The sequence below is a fragment of the Mya arenaria genome, chromosome 6, assembly GCF_026914265.1.
Source record: "Mya arenaria isolate MELC-2E11 chromosome 6, ASM2691426v1".
NCBI classification, from domain to species: Eukaryota; Metazoa; Mollusca; class Bivalvia; order Myida; family Myidae; genus Mya; species Mya arenaria.
The window spans coordinates 68,912,646-68,922,088 of NC_069127.1; positions in this window are offsets into that span (position 1 = coordinate 68,912,646).

A 9,443-nucleotide genomic window follows, 5' to 3' on the forward strand; every position below is an offset into this window, starting at 1 on the left:
CTATTCGTCAAGGTGACGTAGGACAGGCTTTATGCACAGGAACTGACTTTTGTGAGACCAACAGAACAGAATTAGAGCGGCGGAGAACGGCGACGGGAGACTCCACTTGTTGTGCAGGTTAGTGATTGTCTGTTTCCTTAGCCTTCACTTGTAAATACATGTTGTAATACAGTCGAAACCCGTTGGCTCGAACTCACAGGAACCGGCGAAAAGAAATCGAGCCTCTAATATTCGAGCCAAGCGGGAATACTTACCTTCAGTATAAAGTAATCGGTCCTTTACATCTAGCTAGAGCCATCGAGGAATTCGAGCCAGCGGGGTTCGTTTCTGTAGTCTGTTTTAATAAAATTTATCTGATTAATATAAATTTTGTGTTTCCAAATAAAGTAATACCGTTTCCATAACCATTACACTTTTGAGTTTGTGGTATCGATTTGTTGTGTTTAAATTTTCTGTTTCAATAGCTGGATGCGACATTCTTTTGCAAGCTTAATGGTGAGTTTCAAAAAATACTGTAATGACAAAGTAAGTAGGATTCCTTTTCTCATATGACACATTCGTTGCCCAAAAATCATTTTTCTAAGTTTGATGCTTAATTAGTAGGGTTAAATGACATCAATGTCGAGTATTATACAATTATTGCATTTGTGTTAGGCCGATATGTGAATTTATCGACTGGTGAATTATATCGACAGTTTGTATGTAGTTCTGCCCTCGCACATTGGCTGCTTGTGACACCATCAAGACTTAAACTGTGTTTAAATGCCATCCTGATTAAATATTGGGTTAGATCCCATCACGTAAAGTGATTAATCTACCAATCATTAACAAATGTAACATTGACTTTGAACACAAAGCCAACAAACTAACTGCCAGGCAGTACTTCCCCTAGTGCAGGCATGTTCTCTCACTAAAGATACAATAGCACAATCCAGTTTTTTAAACCTTATCATTAAACGAGAACTCAATATTTATGCGAAAAGCTACAGAAACAAGCTCAGTAGCCAAAAGTTTAAACACAAACCCGGTTTAATGCCACTGGGCAAACGCCAAAGACATAGAACATAAAAACAAACATGCACAAACAAGAAACATTGAAGAACAGCACAAAACTCTACACACAGCGCAGTGCATACATACTTCATATAAAAAAAAACTAGGTATGTTTATCAAGGATTGTTAGGTACCGCCTTGGAACCGTCAGTAAAATGTAAATACACACTTATGCTAAACAAGTAATAGACAGGAAGGTTGACCCTAACATAAACCACCGAGTAGTAAATGAACATATAAATAGCAAATATTACAACCCACGGATGGAAGCAAAGACCATACTCTCCATTTGGCTGGGACCGGGATAGTGGTCTTTTCTAAACAAAAATCCCTTTTTGAATGTTGGTTAAAATTTGATTTTAGGCTATCTTTCTATTCAACTTGTGAATATGCGGCGAAAGACTTTGCACTAAAAAGGCTGCACCAGTAAGCAGAATTCGGATATTAACACTTCAATCAAAACATACAGTACAGATACACTAAAAGATAAAGTTTACACTCTTCGTCTAGGAACTGACTGCTGTAACCAATGCGATAACAAAAACATTCCACAACATTTTCCTCAAATGCCTATCATATAAGGAATAACCACAAAACCCGAAATTGAATTTCAGAAACTAAAAATCCTAGTCATTCAATGCAGTTTCCCCAACCTGATATTACAAAGAAGGTAAGGGAAGCACTGTTTGTATTTCGTCAAATTAAAATGTTCTGTTAGAAATAGGGTCTGAGTAGGTTCACAACACTAATGAAACAACAAATGCAAACATGTAAAAAAGCCTGAGCATTGTATACCCGTGTACCTGTTGTTGGAGCCCCTTTCTACAATGACTGCTTAACATCCCGGGTACGCAGAAAATACAAATGATACATTCAAGAATAAAATAAAAAAAACACGCTCAGTGTGTACGTCGTGTACCCGTTGTTGGGGTGGGGCCCTTTTCAAAACGTTGGTAATACAAGGACTGCTTAAACATCCCTGTGACGTTGTACACATAATTTATAATTAAAAAAAAAAGAAGATAAAATACACAATCATTGTATACGCCAAGTACCTGTTGATGGGCGCTTTTTGAAAAGGATGGTTATATAATGACTGTTTTAACATTCTAGATTACGGCTTTGCATTAAAACAACATATTTCATCAAACTCGTGTGAGTGTAGTAGTACCTCGGAATATATTGACGTCTAACGTCCTCATATACTGGGTATTTAAGGACGACATGAAACTTAATGTCATCTATCAATAAAATCAACAATAAAACAACAGTACAACTGTTTTTATGGATTGGGATAATAACAAAAGACGCCCCAAAACTTGGAAATGACTTAGTGTCCAATATATGATTAAAAATGAATTCAATGGTCCAATAATTAGTGGAACTGATACCTCAAAATACTCGTATTAAACATTATTATAGAGACTGCCTTATTTGAACTAAATTTCCCAATTGCTTTCTTACTTTCATCATAAGAGATAAGTGTATCGAATTAATCAAACGTAACAATGTGTTCTAAATCTGCATCAAACTTACTAACAAAGTCATCATTATCACTAGAATCAACACCTGACATGAGGTTACTAAAAAGGACCGAAATTCATCGTTAGTGATATTATCAGCACCATCTTCCATTTTCGATGGTTTTAATATTTTCCAAAATTCTCTATGGGACTTAGATCATTCATTTGACGACTTCGTTCATAATTAAATATTTTTTAGGCCTCTGACACTGACACAAATTGTAGTCTTTCTTCGCGTTATACAAAGATGTTCAAAATCATGATAAGTGAGATTAAATTGACCCACTGCATGCTTATATATATCATATTTATGTTGACACATATCGTCAAACTAATTCTGTTTCCTATTTCCATCCTGGAACATGACAGTTCTTTTTTAGAAACTTTACGTACATACTTATGTCCGTGATCACTTAAAAAAGTTGTAAAAAGCGATGTCAATCTATCAACATTCCCCTCCCCGCTATTCTCAGTATTAAGATCATGTACCAGGCTATATTAACAATTTGTGTAATATCTCTAAGATAAGAACCCCTGTATTTTGTAAAATCCATTGTCTCTATCGCTAGGATCCAGCTGCAATGATTTTATTGAATGAAAACGACAGAGGTGCATGATGAATAAACGTATTAAAATCACCAACTGTGAAAACTGTAAGCAGATTGAAATAACCATGATGCGTCAATAAAATATAAACTACACTATATGATTGGGAACACACGAACAGAACTACTTAATACGCGCAACAAAAAACTGCTTGTTCACCTGTCAAAATTTGCGAAGCATCAAATGCGATACGTTGCGTTCTAATTATTGACTAATTATTAATTAGTATTCTCTTAACCATTTGGCACTAATCCGAGTACACATGTCGACCGCCTCTTATCCATGAGTCCATCCTTATCTACTTTGTCTTAAAGAGACACCGTCTTACAAACATAGACAAAAAGACAACAACTGCTCCTGCTTTGTTAAACCCTCTCCCATTCAACTGATGCACCGAGGATAAATATATTCACACATGTGTATTAAAAGCGTTCTATACAGAAATTAGTACATTTTTTTTTGGAAAGTCTATTATAAGAATTTACCTTAAATTGTGGTAGTCGGTACTTGGTGTCTACTCCCCATCTTGAGGATTTTGTATTTTCTATTTTGTAATCACATTTGGTTGTCACGTATTATTACGTAACTGTACCATATATGTACTAAGATTGCCTAATATATCTTGTTTGCCATGTGATTGCCGATATGCTTATAATGTTGTTTTGTACGTCTGTTGTAACAAATGTTACCGTGAACTACACATGGCGGTTTCCATGGTATGTAATGTTTTTAAGGCTACTGTGGTACTCATATCTTGCCATAAAGTGACACGAAACTGCAAGAAACGTCTGCTCGCGCAACAGTTCAATAGTGGAATCTTTATTTATTTCCAGATTGCTCTTGTGATGAAGACTGTGGGGTAAATAGAGATTGTTGCTTTACGGACAGAGAAGAAAGAGCTGACGAAACTTGTGTGCTGACATCCGCATTTTGGGATTCAACACCTGCGTACTCTATGGTTATCTCATGCAAAGATGATTCAAATACTAAATCTTGTTTTGGATTCAATGACACAGTCCTCTTAGGTAGTCTTTATCCGGTTTATTACGAAACAATGAATATAATATATCTAAACGCTAAATGCGCAGAATGCAATGGTGTTGATACATCAAAAAATGCCATTAAACACTTTGAAGCATCGACCGAATGCCGAGAATTTTTTTATGGCATTGGACATTTTCCATCTCTTATAGGTAAACTCTTGGAAAACATCAACACAAAAGTCGTTGAAAATTGCAATATTCATTCAAATGCGCCAAATAAATATCGTTATAAAATCTCTAGGAAACGTTGTTTTAATCAGACGTTTGACACATGTTTTTCTTTTATGTTTACATATTCAAAATATACACACAATATTATTTTTGGACATTGGGAACGTCTCTGCAAAAGCACTTTCTTTTCGCCATATATTTCCGTCATTGGACGTGTGTATAAAAATGTGTTCTGCTTTTTATGCCCCGATATGTATTTCATGGATGAAGAATCAAACTGTCAAACGTTGATTGACAATGATGAGACTAGGTTGTATTTTCCAATGTTTTCTTTTTCTTTCTCACCTGAGACACTAACAAAAATGAAGAAAAACTATGTGTCTACAAAAGCTTCTCTGACCGCCTGTCTTCATGGGAACAGTTCAATGGCAAGGCCTCGCATTACTGTCAATGGACTGTCTTACTCATACCGAAACTGCCAATTTCATACTTAGTATGTTTGTTGTGCTTTATGTTGCGATCGATCTTTTGGTAAGCAGTACTTGTCTGAATCTCGATGTAAAATAAGCTCTCAGATGCATGTATTATTAAATAACGTCTGCCATTTGCATTAAACATCATTGAAATATACTGTTGAATTTTAAGAAACCGATTGTAGACCAGTCTTTTGTCCAACTGCAAGGACCTATTCAACAGATCAGGATTGCTCCTTCCAGACGAGTTCAATAGAAGGAAATGGATCTACATTATTTTTGAAACTGACACTCAAAGAACTAATTTGGCTTACTGTTCCAACTGAACAGTATATTTCAAAAGATATAGTATTACCACATTTGAAAGAATGCACAGTTTTAAATGCGTACCATAGTGCTTTGGAGATACCGATTTTGCAACCAGAAAACGAAAGCACCTTAACAGGACGAAATGTTTCATTTGAGATTAAACACTTAGCTGTTAATATAGTAAACAATAAAACATATCGAACGGATGGTGAGATCATATTACGATTACAAAGTGTTCTTGCTAACGATATCACAGTATATCTTGGTAATACTTCACGAGCATGTACGGCTGAAATTCTGCCTGGACCTGCACCACGCATAGGCTACAACCAGCGGTATGCCCTAGATCGTGGACATTGGGTTAACGTATTCCCAAACCAAAACAGTACATTTGGAGCCGTAGCCCTTTTTGAGACGTTCTTTTGTTTTCTCCTCGAGTTCTGTGGTAATGATGAGCTTGATATCGTTTATGGAAGCACAGATACAGTCTATATCAAGCAAATCGACAAGTTCTTTGAATACGATGAAATAGTTCGGATCAAGAGACAGACGTCAGAGTGTTTCAGAATCTGCATTCACCACACTCCATTTCAGATTCTGCTAAACAACCAACCAATAGATCGATGTGTGTCCCAAACTGTGTTAGTAATGGCAATTGTTTTTATTATGTCAACCATTGCATGTTGTTGATAATTCCGAAATGAGACACTGAAGTACTAACTTTCAAAGCGGAAAATGAACTTAAAAACTTTTAAACAAGGATTTCGGTATAAGAAATTGAGGATGTTAGGATTTTTTCTAGGTTCTTTTATAAGCATTACTACATACACTCTAAATACAATTACAGTGTTTAATCTCTGAATGTTTATGCTTTTACTCATCCGGATTCCTTTGGCATTTGTCTTTTCTCAAATCGCTACATACTATTAAAATACTTGCTCCAAAAAGACTTACTAATCAACCTAATGACCTTTAAGCTGCACTCTCCCAGATTGAACGTTTGGACAACTTTTTATTATTTGTCTTGGAACGAGCGAAAATCCATGGCAAACAGTTAAATAAGACTGCTGACAAAACATTAGATCGCAGATATTTGTATTTAAGTTCAAAAATGATGTTTTATGCGTTTTTCTTAAACCGTTAGTAACGGTTTAGGCTATAAAACATTAATTTTCGAACGGAAATATGAAAATCTACGATCTGATATTTTGTCAGCAATCTTATATCATTGGTTTGCAGATATTGACGCAAAATTTGGCTCTTTCCAAGACGAAAAATAAAAAAAAGTTGTAAAAATGGTAAATCTGTGAGAGTGCAGCTTTAAATACTTATTTGAATCGATAGTATAATGGTACTTTTTTCTTCTAGTATTTGAAAAATATTCCCTTGAAAATAAATTTAATGTTGATCTCAACTCCTTGCGACGACATTAATTGACAACCATTTATAACACTTATGATATTGTGTTTTCAATTCTATAAGTGGTTCTGTTATTATCCTACTTTAAAGCAATGACATAGTTTGACTTAAGCTTCAAGTAATCTTTACTTTTCCCGATATTATAATACTTCCCAATACCATTTTCGATCGAGGTGAGCGTTGCATTCCGCGAATGGTTTTCTTGAAGCTTGATAGTTATCTTTAAGAACATATTTTGTCTGACGCTTCAGCTCATATATAATTGACAGTTCGTATGTTTTTATTTATTTCGTGTTTACATTTCGAAGAATATTACACAGCATTTATATACTTTATTGTATTATTTCAGTTTCATCGTGTTATTCTTCCTAGTTTGTACAATGATACTTTCATTATTAGACTAAATGAAGACATACTTCTAAACCTTGTAAAGGCGAGCTATGTCTGTTAGTTGTCGTTAAATGACTTTATCGTTCCTCTTAAGAGCTAGCAGTGTTGCTCCGACTTGGTTCTTTCGTTTACAAGTGATGTTGGTATCCGGTCGTTGAGTACTTGAAATTGATTATGTTTGTGTGTTTTCGTTACTCTTAAATTTTTTAAAGTTGGTGCATGCTCTGATGGTTAAATATTATAATTTAGGAATTATTATTAAATTATGGGAACAGTTTGAGGCTATGGCCATGCTAACTAGTTTAACTTCTGGCTGACTCGAGCTCCAATGAACTCTTGTTCCACTGACAGGGGCGGTAATGCGATCATTTAACGGTTAAGCAATTTTGATGAGGGTATGGTTTATTTGTGGTGTTTGTAGTTGTGTTTGTTGTGTTAGTTTGTTTTGGGTGTTTTTATTTTTGTATGTGATGTTTATATGTCTGTGTCTATAGTTCATTGTCGTTTTGGTTCCTGCCTTGTGTCCCTAAACAAGTTTTTTTTTTTGTTTTTTGTTTTTTGTTTTTTTTGGACTACTAGACTTGTCCCTATATCTTTCATTGTTTTATCGATTCTGTATTGTTGCTTTATCAAGATATCGATATTATACCAATAAGGCAAAGCATAATTATAAACAGACATGGTACGGAAAAAATAAACAATCTACCTAAACTTTGCTCATATTCATTATTTAAACATGATTTTGACCAGGAAAAATACCTTAGTGAAATCACTGAAAATAAATTTAGAATTGCTTCAACCAAACTCAGAACTTAATCACACGATCTACAAATAGAAATTGTCAGATATACTCATACTTGTCGAAACGAAAGACTGTATAATAATTGTAACATGAGAATTATTGAGGATGAATACCATTTTCTTTTAGTTTGCCCTAAACACAGAGAATTACGGAAAATGTTTAAGCAATTTTTACTGCAGATGGCCGACATTAACACAATTCGAAAACCTTATGATTATTAAATCGCAAAAAAATACTTCTAAATTTATCAAAGTTGGTATATTTTTGCAACATAAAAGGAAATTACATGTTTACTCTTCTTCCGTGCAAAAGTTTGTGTTCTTGTGTACTTGTACCACTGTTATTCATTGTATGTAATTTTTGTATGGCTATGATGTGGTCAAAACATTAATGCTAATAAAACTTATGTTATGTTATGTTATGTATTTATACAGACACAAAGACCATACGACGGAAGGTAAACAACGTCACGAGATAACAGACCCAAATTATATTAACTTTATTATTCCTTTTCAATATTTTTGTATTGGTTGCCGCCTTGAAATCACCAGCGAAAACAGAAGTTCATAGAAAGGTTTCTCTAGTTATTGATATTTCAACATCTAATTATCGATGGGGGCATAAATTTAACATGGATGCGTCATCGGCAACGTGATAGTAATTAAATGCGCATCAAAAGTCTTACCAATGTCTGTCCAATTTGTAACTGCAGTCTGTTCAATTTTGTATCTGTTTTAACTTTTAACAGGTTGTGCAGTTTATCAATCGCTCTATTTAAAATTATTGCCAAACTCTAAGCTTTAAGTTTAATTTCATCACATTAAAACTTAGGACATAGTTATTAATACCGATAATGATACAATATAGCGACCATTGGTTAAATTAACCCGAACTGAATTAAGGGTGTGCTGACAAATGTAACGCTCACAAACTAGACATTTTTATGAGGATGCTGCCCTCGATTACCATAACATTTGAGCCAGACCCATTCCGTCCACCCATTGGGTTAGGAAGCTGCAGGTTCAATTAGCTGAAAGTCTTCATTTGTAGGTACGTCCTAAGATATTAAATACAATTCATATGTTAGCATAACACAATGTTCTTTCGTTGGAAGCAACTTGTACATTGTTTCAAATTGCTAAATCGGCTTGCGCCTCGTGAAATCCGAATCTGCAAAAATCCAATCGAGTCGATTGTGCTTGGTAAATACAATTTGCATTAATTGTTTATCGTTTTATGTTACATGGAAACTTATAAAAGGCTAAAAATATCTGAAGAATATTCTAGATTTCACAGGAATGTTCTTCAGTTATTTTTAGCCTTTTATAAGTTTCAATCAATTCATCCGCAATGTGAAAATTGCAACCAAATTTATGATTTTAACACTTAACAATCAGAACTTACGACAATTGCCAGAGCACATGCATGAGTGTGTGCGTGTGCACGTGTGTGTGTGCGTGTGTGTGTGTGTGCGTGTGTGCGTGCGTGTGTGTGTGTGTGCGCGTGCTGGTGTGCATGTGCCTGTGAGTGTGTGCATGTGCGTGTGTGTGCATAGATAGTGGATTTATGCTAAAAAACAAATGAAAGTAAGTGTGAAAGGTTCCATCCTTATTTTGATATTATTGAACTTAACAAAACTGTTTATAAACAATTC